This window comes from Pteropus vampyrus, unplaced genomic scaffold, assembly GCF_000151845.1.
Source record: "Pteropus vampyrus isolate Shadow unplaced genomic scaffold, Pvam_2.0 Scaffold20, whole genome shotgun sequence".
Classification (NCBI taxonomy): domain Eukaryota; kingdom Metazoa; phylum Chordata; class Mammalia; order Chiroptera; family Pteropodidae; genus Pteropus; species Pteropus vampyrus.
In genome coordinates, this window is record NW_011888801.1 from 6,143,196 (window position 1) to 6,157,702 (window position 14,507).

Genomic DNA, 14,507 nt, shown 5'->3' on the forward strand with positions numbered 1-14,507 from the left:
CACCCTCCAGGTCTCCCCCACAACCCCCCAGCTTGGTGAGGTCAGGGAAAATGTATTCCAGGAATGCGGGAGGCGGGGCAGCCAGCCTAGTCTGGATAACCATCGGAGTAAATATTTGCCTTGCTCCTGGAGCCAGTACTGGCCGCCAGGGGAGGACTGGGCCTGTTCCCAGGGTCATGTAAGGGGAGGTTTCCCCGGGTGGGCCTTTGGTGGGGGAACCTGTTTCACCCCAGAGAGCCCGGGAGCTAGGTCTGAGCCTACCTTTCCTGTGCAAGGCCAGAGACAGGGTCTCTGGCTGTTTGACCCATCTGCAAAATGGGGGTAGAGACAGCTGCTGGTCCAGCTCAGCAAGGAGGGTCAGCGTAGCAAGAGCCGGTTCAGGTCAGTTCAGCCAGTGGAGCGGCAGCTTAGGCCCAGTTTGGGTGAGTACTCACGTGACCATAGTTCTGGCCCCCACTTGCCGCTTATGACCTTGAGCAGTTAACCCTCCACCCAACTTTAACACTTACCATTCGCTGATCTGTTCCTTTCTCCGAAGCACCTGCATCTCCACACCCCATGTCTTGTTAAGCCTTCACAGCCACCATGGCATGAGGGGCACAAGTGTGTGAGTGAGCAGCAGGTGACAAGAGTCCTGAACTTCGGCTCGGAGGTGCCATTAGTGTAGCCAGCCCCCTGCCTTATAGAGCACACTGGGGCAGTCCGGCCTCCTCCCTCACCTGTCGGTAGGCCAGTGCTCTGGCCAACATCAGATCCTACAGGGCAGCCTGGAGCCTCCCCTGGTGGGTGAGTAACTGGAAGAGCAATTAGTCCCTGTTTAGAACAGAGACGGAGGCTCAGACATGTCAATGACTTGCTCAAGGTCACTCAGCAATACAGGGCAAGCAGGGATTCAAACCCAGCTCTACCCAGCCTTTCCCTTGACCTCACCACTGAGGACAGGGCCAGGGTTCCAGCCTAGAATGTGGGTTCCCAACCCTTGGCAGCCGTAGAGAAGAACTAGTCACTTAGCCACAGGCGAGAGTCACAAGCACAGAGCCTTCGTGGTGCCCCCCATCCTGGACGCCCTGTGGCACAGGCATCTCTGTCCTCCAGGAATCTGGGATCAGCCCCGCATCTCTTCGGGCAGGCCTCAGTCCCAATCAGCTTGGCCTGGTGTCTTCACCCAAGCCCACACCCCAGTCTTCCCAGGGATCCTGGAAGGAGAAGAGGATGGGAAGGAAGTTCGGTGTGTGGTTAGGAGAAGCTATCTGGGACAGTCCCCACCCCAAGTGACCTCTGCCATGTCCCAGCCTTGCCTTTCTCCAGCTGCAGCACCTCCAGCAACCCTATTTGCCTTCAGAGCCTAGTGTCCTGATCTGCAAAGTGGGCAACCATTACTGCTCTGCCATGCCCTGGGAGCAGTAGACACACAGTGAGGGTGAAAGCACGTTTCATCCTGCAGTCTGCACACCCCGCTTCCTACCCTAGCAGTCAGAAGTTGCCCTTCAGTCCGGGCCTCGTGTCTCCACCCACCCCCAGAGTGACAGTCCTGAGCTGAGGATGCCCACAAGAGCCCTCTGGGCAGAGGGGCACCTTCCCATGGGAAGACCGGGTAGGTCCCACCACCCCCACTCGGCCCTGAGGCTCAGGCTGCACCCTGCGCCATGGCACCGAGTGCCTTTTAAGCAAAGAACACTTCCCTTCAAGTGAATCTGCATTGTTTATGGCTGTGGTCTGGTCAGGCTGGGAACAGGCATGGTGACACCTGGTTCCCCCACCTTCTCTTCTCTTGGTCTCACTAGGTGGCCAAACCCACACAAGCTGTGAGCCTCACCCATGGGTGGGAGTGGTCAATATCACCTCTTTTTTCACAGCCCTACTCAAGCCTGAGCTGCCCACCCCCACTGCCCAGCACTGTCTGATTCTGAGCAGGACTGTTGAGCAGCTCCAGGGCTGGACAGGGTGTGGGCTCCCTGGCTGGTCACCTGGAACTGGTTAGAGTCTGAGTGGGGACAGACCACCTGCTCATGTCCCAGCTCTGTTCTACTTTCTAGCTCCTTATTACCTGCATGACCTTGGGAAGTTATGGGACCTTTCTGGGCCTTGTGGGTAAATCGGGGATGCTAGCTTAGTTTCCACCTCACAGCATTTCACGGATGGTGATAGAAATATCCCAGGCAGAACCCAGTATACAACTCAGTTAAGGGCAAGCCGCCTACTCCTCTGTCTTTCCCAGGTGGGAGGTCCAATGCAGGCCCATAGGGAAGGAGGTCAGTCCATCACCAGGGCCCTAGCTCATAGCCAGGTGCCTCTGTGTGGTGCCTTCACTAGGTGACCTTAGCAAGTCTCTTCCCCTCTCTTGTCTGCTTGTCCCCTTGCATAAGCCCACACCAAAGAACTGGGGTGGCTGGGGGCAGCGAGGTGCACGTGTGCTCCGTGAGCTGGAGCACCTCTGAGAGGCAGGATGAGCGGGCATCGTTCCTTGGGGCCTGGACGATGCTCAAAGAGTGAGCAAGTATTTTCCGGCTCTGGATTCTATCTCAGCTGCCAAAATAATTATTTTCTCTTTGTCAGCGGGTCTGTGGGCCAGCTCGCCTTTGGGAGAGGCCTGAGCTGGGGGCCTGTTCCACTTCTCCAGCCACCGACTTGTTGCATGACTCTGGGTTGGGGACAGTTGCTTTCTCTCTCCAGGCCTCAGTTTCCTCTGCTGTGAAATGGGAGAATCAGAGTCAGTGAACCCAAGGGCTGTTTGTGTTCCCACGGTGAGCAGAGTTTGGGGGCTGCCAGGGCCAGAGTGTCAGGACATGGAGTCTTCTTCTTTCCAGTGCAGGGGCGGGGATGGCAGCTGGCTTTGGGAGCTTGGGGCTTAGGGGTTTCAGTGTATCACAGAGCTCAGTGCCGGCCCCTGACAGGTAACTTATGCTTTAGCTGACATGCCCGGAAAGCTGCCTGCGTGTCCTGCACGCATATACCTTATGTAGTCTGTACAACTCTGTGGTCATCCCTACATCCCCTTCCACACATGAGGAAAGTAAGGCACAGAGAGGTTTAAGAAACTTGCCCAAAGTCACACACTCGGTAAGAGAATGAAATCGGGACTTGAACGAGATTGTTTTTAATACTTAGCCCACATCTCCAATGCCAGGCTGTGCGTGGTGCCTCTTATTGAAGGGGTCGCCCACTTCTCTCCCTGGGAGCCCCACGCACAGTGAGGTAGGTAGGGCCTAGGTCTAAGGCCTTCACCAGTCCCCCAGCACATGTGGGAGACCACATTTAATATGGCATGTGCACTCCCTCCCCCACTGTTAGCCACGGGTCTCATTCCAAGCTGCACTCAGCCCTGCAGTCAGGTTTCCCATTTCTAGAGGAGAGCACACAGGCACAGGGAGCATGGCGATTGCCCGGAGCCAGCCAGAAGGGCTCAAACTCAGTGCTTTGCAGCTGCCACCCTAAAGCCAGGCCTTTGGGTCTTCTCCTATATTTCCAGGAGGCCCCGTGGACAGTAGGCAGGTGGGTACTGGTACTGGTGGCCCATTGAGAAGATGGGCCAGCTGGACCCTACCCAACAATGATAATGATCTCCCAGCCACCACACCACTTCCCCAAAGCCCAAGGCACTGGTAGGAGGGGCCGGCATCCAAGCCTCCTTCTTCTCTCTCTCATCCCCACATACCCAGTGCACCAGCAGGTCCTGCCACTCCTGCTCTCTCTGTTCTGAGCACCACTGTCTCTGGCCTGGACCCCTGGAACAGCCTCCCCACTGGTTTTCCTGCCTCCTCCTATCCCTCCCAAGCCCTTCTTCCCTAGCAGCCATGGAGATCTTCTCAAATGAGAACTAAGGTCATGTCCCTCAGCTGCTCAGACCCTCATGTGGCTCCCATCTACCTTCTCAATAATTGGCCCTGCCTCCTGGTCCCCACTCACCTTATTCTGTCTCTCCCTCGCTGTGCCCACCACGCCATCCACTCTCAAGTCTTCTACTGGACCAGATGTTTCTCCCTGTCTTGGAGTCTTCACATATATCATTCCCTGTGCCGGAAATACTGTTCCATGCATCTTGGCCTGCCTCTTTCTGGCTCATTCTTCAACTTTACTTCCCCAAAGTGGCTCCTTTGAAGCCCGAGTCTGCTGCATAGCCCCTGTACTCATTATTTTTGGCAGACACCACTTTTAATTTTGTATTGTTTGATTCTTTGCTCATTATCAGAGTTTTCACAAGGGCAGCGACCACTATTCTGTGGTCGAGGTATTTGTTAAATGTTTTTGAATGAATGAATGAATGTCGAATGCCTCTGTCACCATATATCCGTAGATCCTCCCACAAACCCGAGGAAAGAGATCATGATCCCATCTGACGTGTGAGGAAACTGAAACTCAGAGAGCCCAGGAGCGTATTCACAGTCACATAGCCGGTGACTGGGAGACGAGGGCCTCAGGGGCCTGTTTGCATCCCAGCACTCCGTCATTACGCTCCTTTTCTTCTTGGTCCTTCAGATGCCCCAGTTTTGCCAGCAGTAAACCTTACAAGAGGTGGGCAGGCGGGCTGTGGCAGGATGGTCAGTTCCAGGGCCTCTGCCCAGAGTGGACCCACTGACCACCCCTCTCATTGCAACAGGATGGAGCTGGAGTGAGGCGGAGGTGCTGCAAGCTGCTGACCAGCACGTGGGACGCTGGTGATTCTCGGGTCACTGAGGTAGGTGTGCAGCTGGGCTGGAGGGGTGTGGGTTGGCCTGGATGCTTGGGGGATGGGCAGTTGTGTCCTGAGTTGGGGACAGATGCTGGTCCCAGCGCATTGTGCCTTTGACTGGGGCTTCAACCGTCATGGGTGGGATTAAGTGCAGCCACCCCTGCTGAGACTTCGTCTGCCTGGCCTCTTGGGCCTGGCCTTTCTCCGGAGTGCATGGAGGATGTGCCCAGGGAGAGGGGCAGGTTTGGTGTCCTTAGCCTTGGCAGAGCAGCCCTATCAGTACCACTCTGAACCCCATAGCATGTGGGCCCCACGCGCTAAGCAACATGGTAGCCACACAGTAAGAAGCCTGGGTGAGCAGAGAGGCCTGTTTGCTGAAGTGAGTGCTGTGGCTGTCCCACCCTCTCCTCTCCCACAAATACACTGAAGCGCACCCGTGAGCACTCGCACGTCTCTGGGCTCTGGGGCCAGAGTGACTGCATTCAAACCCTGGTTCTGCCACTTGTCTGCCATGATCCTGTGTGGTTTCTCTGTGCCTCCATTTACCTGTCTATAAAAGAAGTGATTGAGATCAGAACACCTTCCCCCATGAGTGTGTTGGCACACCTGGCATCCAGTAAATGCTCGGGATATGTCAGCATTTTCCTTAAGGATGTTCGGACCCTTCCTTCTTCCTGCACGCCTCAGTTTCTAACATTCTCTTCTCCCTGAGGACCCGCCAATGCCAGCATAGACACAAACTGGTTGTCCAGCCCTTCAGGGAATTCCTGAGAGCAGCTGGAGCCAGGAGGTCCTGAGGCTGAGCTTCCCAGGCAGGCCTCTGGCCTAGACACCAGCATGTCTTATACTGAGCAGCATTTCAGGGTTGATCACTCTTGTCCCTGTGCTAGAGGGTGACCTGTTTGATCTCTCCCTGAGAGGCCTTCACAAAGATGCTGACTTAAGCCGGGGCCCTTTGTCCCAAGGCTCTGGAAAGCCAGAGTCTTGGCCATGGCATGAGGCCTTGCCAATTTTTCTCCCTACTGCCCTCAGCTTCTCTCTGCTGGTCCCACTGCTCCCAGGTGCCCAGAGGCAGGTACAGGTAAGCCCTGTGGATTCTCCTTGCTTCAGTCTTGCTCTCGAACCAGGGAGCAGGACTTGGTTTTCCTTCCTGCTGTTAACTGTGTGAACTTGGGTTAGTCCTTTTCCTTCCAAGACAGTCAGTTCTCACCTGAGAATGAGGATAATTATACCAACATTGCTGAGGGGGCCGTTATGAGGATGCTTAGAAGCCTGAATGTTTTTAATGTTACAGCTTTGTGAGAGTCTACTTTGTACCAGGCACTATGCACCTTAAATACATATTTCTCCCCTGAGGAGGTGTGATTAATGCCTCATTTTCCAGAGGCCCAACGTGGTTAAGAAACCCATAGAGCCGTTAAGGGCGGAGTGGGGATTTGAACCGTAGTCCCTTGGAATTAAGCACCACATGATGCCGTAGAGGCCAGGGGCAGAGCCACAGGTCAGGTTCACAGTAGGTGAGCAGGAAACAACCTCCACTACTGCCTTATGGCATTTGCCTTGCCCTCAGAGCCAGAGGATGGCCCTAGAAAGCTGGTTGCCTGCCCCTCCCCAGAGGGCTTGCCAACAACTCAATAAGGCTGGGGGAACCCACTGCTAATTGTGAGGTAACCTTTGAAATTCTCCTTCACGGTGGGTTCTCTTTTCGGATGTTTTTCAAGGTAATTCATTCCCTTTCCAGAAATTGCCAGTGGCAGAGCATTAGGCAGCTGGTAATTAATCATAGGAGCGGCTTGGAGTGTATTCTTAAAAAAAAATAAATAAAAAAAAAAAAAATAAAGGATGGGGAGCAGAAAGCCTTGGTGGAAAAAGAAAAGAAAAGAAACCCACTCTAAGGTGAGGGTGGTAGTCAATACCTAGGTGTCCTAGAAATGCTGGGGCAGGGATGGTGGGCATGCGGCCTTCTCCCTTTCTTCCCTCCTCCGGCAGGTGGTCAGTGCCTGAAACAGCATATGTGAGGCTCTGCTTGGGACCACCAGCTCCCTTGTGACTTTGAGCAGGTCGCTGCCTTTCCCTGGACTCAGCTTTGCCACCTGTAAAATGGGTGAAGAGCAGATGTCGGACTAGAACAGAATATTAAATGACTATACTTGTTCACGACCACATCCTAGTGCCTGGCTTGGTTAGGTGCCCAGTTGGTATTTTATTAAATGAGTGAGTGAGAGAATGAAAGATTATCTTGGGTCCTAGTTAGCTATCCTCATTCAAGGAGATGGTATTGGCTGGAGGGCACTGTTTCTCTAGTTCTGTTACAATTCAGAGTGGCAGCCAGGGTGATGGGCCAGCTCTGTCACTTTTTAAAACTTATGATGAAAGGACAGTCTTGCCTGACAGACTCTGGCCAACAGCTCAAGTCCCTCAGTGGCAACCACACTGTCTCTCTCATATTCTCAAGTTTAACTTTTAAGAAGCTGAGCTGTCTGGAGATTTTTTTTAAGCTGCTTTCTGGAGAGGTTGTGAGTTCCTTGTCACTAAAAAGTATGGAAGCCGAGGCTGCACAGGACACTCAGGCAGCAGTTTTGGGGGCTCAGAGCATTCCTGAGTCTGGGAGAGAACACGAGACTCTCCAGGGTGGATACTGGGGAGGCTGGACTGGCAGAGAGGGAAGCCTCTCCCCACCAGAGCCCCACCCCAGAGGCCCCATGAATAGGGATGGAGGAGGCTACTGAGAAGCGGGGTTGCCATGCAGGACTCAGATGCTTTGGTGCCTGTTACTCTGGAGAGGAGGGTGTGCAGGGCTGTGTGTGTGTGTGTGGGTGTGGGTGTGGGTGTGGGTGTGTGCCAGTTTGTGTCATGAACAGGGCTGAGGACAAATGTGTGATTGCCTAGGCCGGTGTATGAGGCTATAATGTGTCAGAGTGCCCACCCACGTGTGAGTGCCATCCTACCCAACTCCATCCCCCATGTGTAGCTCCTGTCAAGGACATAGCACCTCAAGCCATCTCTACATGAAGCTTGGCTCCGGCCTCATGTTCAGGCTGGCCCGAGGGTCCCCATCACCCCACTGACCATGGCAGCACTGACTGTAAGGCAGTGTGGGGGAACAGGATAGGCTCCTGCAGGACCCCAGAGGGGACGTATGCCTAGGCCGACTGCTGACCTCCTGTGCCCCTGCCGACAGCTCCCCACCGTCATGGAAGGAGACAGCTCTTGGAGTCTCATGCCTCTTGCTCTGGACTCACCAGCCCTCAGTGTCTTCTCTGAAGTGTCTAGGTGGGCCCAGTTTCCCCTCGGGGGAAGAGCGGTGGGTCTACTCAGGTATCCTCTAAACAGCGTGGCACCCTTAGCCCTAGTCATTTCTTCTTCTCTCTTTGGCCTCCAAACCCCAACTCAGAGGATAGAGAGAGAGAGAGGAGAGAGAGAGAGGAGAGAGAGAGGAGAGAGAGAAATACATGCGTGCCCTTCCACGGAACTGTTGGTGTCTTTCTGTTTGGTTCTCTCTGTGTGGGCACCTCTCTCCTGCCCAACTTCCCTTCCTTTTCATACCAGCCAGCCCCGCATTGCCTCCTCTCAGCTCAACCACTTTCTCCCTATCCTGTCATGTCTGAGGTTCCCCCTCAAACCCTCCTCTGGAATTTCTCCCTGAGTCCCAAGACCTTCTCACCTCCTCTCTCCTTTTCCTCAGAGACACTCCTTGCCAGGTGTCCCAGCAGCACATCTGTTCTGTGTCATCACCTCCATCATCGCCAGGACTCAGCAGAACTGAGACCTGCTGGGCTCCCAATCTGCCGTCCTTCGCCTTGTTTATCCAGCTCTGGCCAACACACAGCTCCCTCCTGCCCAGGTCTTTGGAGGTGTCTGAGGCATCGCCCGTACTCCCAGCTGCTTGGAGGCTGTGTGCTGTGTGTGACCAAGTGCTGGGGGCGAGCACCATCCCATCCCCATGGACCGGCCACACTGACTGCTCAGGATGGGGCCCAGTCTTCCAGCTCAGAGACATCTGCCCCTGTGGCTACCCTATGCTGTCCTGGGCACAAGGGCCACTGGCCACGAGCTAGAGCAGGGGAACGAGAAGGGGCCTGATCCACTAACGGGCGGTTGGAAACCCCGTTTCCCTCCAGCACTAATGAAATTCCTGCTATAATTAGAAGTGAGGTGTCCAGGAGCTGGCTGCCTGGCAGGAGCAGGTGTATGCTCATGAATAAATAAATTGTCCTCCCAAGGAGAGAAGGAGCTACCGGGTGGTGGGCTCCTGGAGAACTGCTGCCTTGGAAGTCTCAGTGGTCTGTGAGGTGGGCCAGTGGACTCTGGCGGCCATACTCACCTCCATTCACCTGGATGCCATCTGGGGAGCTCCCTTGGTCCCAGTCCCTGGCCGGTCAGTCCTCCTGAAGTACCTGCTGTGTGCCCAGCCTACTCAGTCTGACATTTGGAGCCTCGACCATCTGGCCCCAGGCTCTTGTCACAACCGCATCACACACTAGTGCCTGCCAGTACCCTGGGCTACAGCTTCACTGCGTCTCCCACCCATCTTTATTACATATCCCCACTGCTGCACCTTTGCTCCTGCACTTTGTCCTGCCTTGAAAGCCCTCCACCTTTGTCGCCATATGGCTAGGACCTCTTGGAGTCCTCCTCAAGCCATTCTTTCTCCACAAGATCAGACATGGCCTCCATCCCACCAGCCCCCAAGGCCTCCACCTCTCAGAAGCCTTGGATGTTTCTTCCCTGGACTCTCCTAAACTCAAAACCCTTCCCTTTATGCTCTTATGCTCTTCGAAATGCTCGTCAGACTGTCTGCCACATCATCTTTCATTTTGTATTGATTATGTATTGGAAGATAATATATTATTTTACGTTCTTTGCTTCTACTAAGTCTTTGAAACTTGGTGTGTATTTCACACGTTCACCACATTGCAGACACTGGTGTTCCGTCACCGTGACCTGTGGTTCCTGGCTGCTGTATTGGAGAGTACAGCCTTGGCAGGCCCAGTTTTCTCCTTTGCAGGTGGGGAAACTGAGGCTGGGGGAGGCAGTCTTGCAGATAAGAGTTTGCAGAGCAAGTGCACTCTCTGTAGGAAAGGCTGTCGCTGTCCTGCAGTTCAAAATAATGAACTGGGGCACGCCACACTGGTCAAAAAGGTAAATCGAAGTCGGCAGGCTTGTACCCAAGATACCAAACCTCGATAGGAATAGAGAAAAGATGATGAGAAGGGTCCCATTCCTCCCATGGTGGGTTCTGGCGCTCTGAAGCTTCTCTGCCTAATCTCCAAACAGCACAGACTGATGTGGCTCTGCCACATGAGGTCATTTTCGCCCTGGTCACTAACAGCAAGCACACAGCCTAGAGCACAGGGGCTCTGCAGGTGTCAGCGCCTGGCCCTTCCCAGGAAGGGAGGGCCTCCCCGTTCTCCACACTCCCTCGCATCATTCAGGATGCAGTCTGAATTGCAGAGGTGCCCAAATTGTCCCTGGGAACCCAGAGATTTCCCACGGGGTGGGGGCTGCCTGGGGCAGGGAGAGCTCCAGGAACAGGACAGGGAGAAAGAAATTGTCTTCCTAGAGCATAGCCCTGCCCCGTGTCAGCCTGGAGGAGCTCTCCAGAGTTGTGGTGTTTCTCAGGAGCCATACTGGCAGTGAAACAGCCCCTCCAGAGCCCCTCGCTCTCTGGAGCTGATTTCCCCTTTGTTTGCTGCAGCCCCTCCGGCTGCACTTTGCTGCCTATCCGTTGACAGGCAAACTCTTGTTTGCCTGTCTGCTCAGGCAGAGTGACAGGACGTCACAGGAAGTGCTGGTGCTGGGCTTGTCTTCGATCCATGGACGCCCCGCCACAGGCAGGGCTGGGGCCACAGCTCCAGGAGAAGCCTCCTCCAAGAGACTGCTTCCTTCCGCCAGCCTGGGGCTACAGAGCTTGTGTGCATGAGCTAGCCCAGTGAGACACAGCCATCTCCTCCTTCAGCCTTTCCTTGACTCGTCTCCTCCAAAGCAGCTGTCTGCTGTCTCCCCTGCTGGACTATAAGCTTCTTGAAGGCTCAGGCAGGTTCTGAGCCATGTCACCAGCATAGTGGCTGGCATGCCAGTGCTGAATGGCTGCAAGAAGCCAGTAGGCACCCAGCCCGTGCACCCTCAGCTTTCTCTGCGGATGGCAAGGAAGGTTTATTTGGTATGCCAGTTCTTAATGTGCTGAGTGGCTGTGTTAAGAAGGGTTCCGAGTCTGTGCACAGGCTCTGTGAGAAACAGTGTTGTGCTCTACCTGGCACACATTTGACCTCTCAGCCCCAGCTCCCTGGGTATCAGGTCTACTTGTCAGGTGTCTCAGTTCTGGGCTGTGGCCAGTTTGGGCATAGGGAGGAAGCAGTGACCTCAGTGTGGTCCCACAAGGGTCAGTCCATTCTGGCTATTGAGCGAACTGTGCCCCAGAGAACCTTCCAGAGCCTCCGGGTTATAGAGAATGCATATGCACCACACCCCCTGCCTCTGAGAACTGGTTAATGGGGATCTGTGGAAGCTTTTCCCTCACATCTGTCTTTACTGGTAGTGCTTCTGAGCCTCCTTTTGTTCTGGTTTGAAAAGCAGCACATCTTGCCTCCCAGCTGTTTGGGACCTTCCACCACTTCCCTGAGGCATCTTTGGGGGCCTCTTTGGAGCCTATGGGAGAATCTTTCCTCTATAGCCTCCGTGGAGTGCTCCCGTGGTGCCCCCTTTGTCTGGCCCACACACCAGTGGGACAGTCTAATGGATGACAGCTCTTACTGGGTGGCCTGGTAAGCTCTCTCAGCCCTACTCGCACCCAGACTTCCCACAATAGACCCCTCCCCCCACCCCACCCCCAGGCTCTTGTCCCCACCTGGTGAGCCAGCCCTCTTAGCTGACAGGGCCAGCCATCCTCTGGCCCACAGCTCCAGGGTGGCCAAGAATTGAGCCAGGAGAACTTTGATGAAATAATATGTTAATAATCTGGAACACTTTTCTCTGTGTGTGGAAGATACACAAAGAACACCTTTGCATCCTATAGCCAGCTCAGCCTATTCCCAATCACAGCTCCAGGAGGGCTGATCAAGGTCACCTCATGCCTGCCAAGGCTCTTCTAGCTGCTCTTTGCATACCTCCACTGCTGGAGAGCTAACCACCACATGTTCATTCCAAGTTCACATGTGTAAATTTCAATGTGGTAAAGGATGCAGTGTTACATGTGGTTAAAGCATGGATTTTAGGGACAGACAGTTTGGGGTTTAAATCCCTGCTCTGCAACCTATCAACTGGGTGAGTCTGGACAAGTGACTTTGTCTCCGATACCCTCACTTTCCTCATCTATAAAGTGAGGAAAAGCCCGCCCACCTGCAAGGGGTGTTGTGGGGATGGAATGCAGCACTAGCTATTGCCGTCTTCTCTCTTAACAGTAGACTGATGTCCCTCAGGGAGCCACCTGCCACCCCTCAGCACTGGGGCATCTGCTTAGGATTGGCATCCATACCTCTGGTACCCAGAGATACTGGCCCCCTGGATCCTCTCTGTAGCTCTTGATTGGGAACTTTCAGGATGATACTTCGAGATGGAGGCACAACACTTCCCCAAAGTGCCAACACACACAGACTGCCTGGGCTCTTATTTAAATGCAGATTCTCAGGTCTCTCTCTTAGAGTCTGATTCTCTGGGTCTGGAGTTGGGCCCAGGGCTCTAAATTTTTAACCAATGCCCCACATAATACCTGTGATTGGGCCAGCCTAGGACACACTGATGCCTACAACGGGGAGCTGACCCGAGGTAGAGCCCTGGACTGTGTCACAGCCTTGCTGGGTGAACTTGGTAAACCCTGTCCCTCTCTGTGACTCAGTTTTCTCATCAATAAACCAGGAGCGTAGATGATCTGTAAGGGCTCTTCCTACTCTTAAAGCCCCATTCCCAAGTTATAGCATTCAATTAATGCTATAACAATAATGGAATATAAAAATAATAAAATCATTTGAAAAAACCCACGGTAATCAGAAGGACATCCCCTGGTGTTCCCTCTGCCAGGCTCCTTGAGGCAGATCTGTGGCCCCATCCCCTCTGGCCATAGAGCGTTCAGGTCAGCAGCCACCTGCCAACCCCAGAGCCCCAGGGACAGAAAAGCAGTTTCTTGGGTATGACACACCATTTAGTGGTGGTTCCCCCGGGCCTTCCAGGAGGCCTGAGATTAGCAGGCATCTGCTGGTCCATTCAGATTTGAGATCACTTCTGCAAACTGAGCTGGATCACTAACCTGGAGCTGGCCGAGGGAAGAACTGGTGGGTACCCCTGTGGACCCCCTCTTTTTTCTAGATGGAGAAACTGAGGCCCAGGGCAGAACACGCCTTGCCAGGTCATCCATGGAAATAGTAGGGAACAGGCCTGGAATTCAGGCCTCTCGGCTTGCAATCTGGCCTCTGGGCTGTGCTTTGTCACCTGCCACTCCTTTCATTGGGTAGTCGGTCTGGAATGGCAGCCCTGTGAGGCCTGAGCCCTAAACCAGCCTCTGCAGCCCCTGGGAAGAGACAGAGCCATCTCAGGACAGGGACCAAGGAGCCTCTCACTCCTGAACACTGGATTCTCTTTGACCCATACTGTTAGCCTAAATCAATAGCCACCACTCGGCTCCTAGGTTTTCCCGCCCCAGCTGGGGCAGCCCCCATGGAAGTTTTCCAGGAATATCCACACAGAGGGCAATGTGCTCCCGAAATGAAAAGGCTCTCACTTCCTGGCTCCCTCCCATTTTCCACTCACTGGTACTTAGGAGAGTTAATAATTAAAGCAGAGGTGAAAAAGCAGCCCTGTCCTAATGAGACCTCAGTTGAGGTGGCAGGTCCCTTGCAGGTGACAGAGGAGGAATTATTCACTGCTAGGGCCGTCACTCCTGGCCTGGGGTGATTATCAGGGCCTGGGGCTCGGTCTGGGCTGCACTGTAACTCCCACGAGGGACCAGAGCTCCTCTGACCACTGGCATCCTGCTTGCACAGCCAGCCTAGGCAGTGGGCCAGGCGGGCAGCTCTGTCTCCTCTCTGGGTAGGGAGCGCAGTTGGGTTCTCCGTTCATACCTGGTGCCTGGTATAGGGTCCAGGCCTTTGCACAAGCCAATCCCTCCTCCTCACACTCTCTATCTGCAGTCAGTAGGGCAGCATTGTTTAGTAAGTACCTAGTTTGTGTGGGTCTGTGCTCAACTCTTGGGGAGACAGGAAGTAGCAGATTCTCTGCCAGCCCTCAGGTAGCACACAGTCCAGGCCAAGGCTCACATTTCAGGGAACTGAGTTACCGATACCAGGGCCAGAGAAGTGTTGAGATCCAGGAGAGGTCCTTGGGGAGTAAGGGTTATGGAAGGCTTCCTGGAGGAGGCTGAATGGAACAGATGGACACTCAAAGGATTTCAAGAATTTTGGGTGGGGGTGGGGTGAGATAGAAAAAGCCACAGCCTTAGAGCAAGGTATGGCCCAAATCAGGGCCCTGGATGCATGCCTGTGTTAATGTACTTTATATGCATTTAATCTTCATGGAGCCTATTTTGAAAATGAGTGAACTGTGGAACAGAGAAGTTAGTAGCAGGCCCATAGTCACACACCATGGGGTGGTAGGTCCAGAATTTGAACCCAGCCTCATCTTACTTTCTAGCCTGTGCCCTCAGCCAGATCCAAGGCACCCACTTCACCTGTTACAGGGGAGAGCCTCCTGTTGATCAGGAAGACCAGGGGAGGCTTCCTGGAGGTACGTTAGTTTTGTTTCCCATAGACCTGGTCTGTAATCTTCAGGTCCCAAGCTGCATACGGCCAGATTAGCTGGGTAAAGCCAGGTCACCTGACTTCCCAGAGGTTCTTCCTCTTCATCCTAA

At 54.1% G+C, this 14,507-nt stretch overlaps 1 protein-coding gene across 1 annotated transcript in view; it reads left to right on the plus strand.

Moving 5' to 3' along the window:
• ZMIZ1 (zinc finger MIZ-type containing 1) overlaps positions 1-14,507 on the plus strand; it is a 248,191-nt gene that overhangs the window by 93,403 nt on the left and 140,281 nt on the right. Inside the window, exon 4 of the mRNA XM_023527991.1 lies at positions 4,598-4,675. The gene's annotated coding sequence lies outside the window, so the exon portion shown is untranslated. The remainder of the gene's footprint in view (positions 1-4,597; positions 4,676-14,507) is intronic.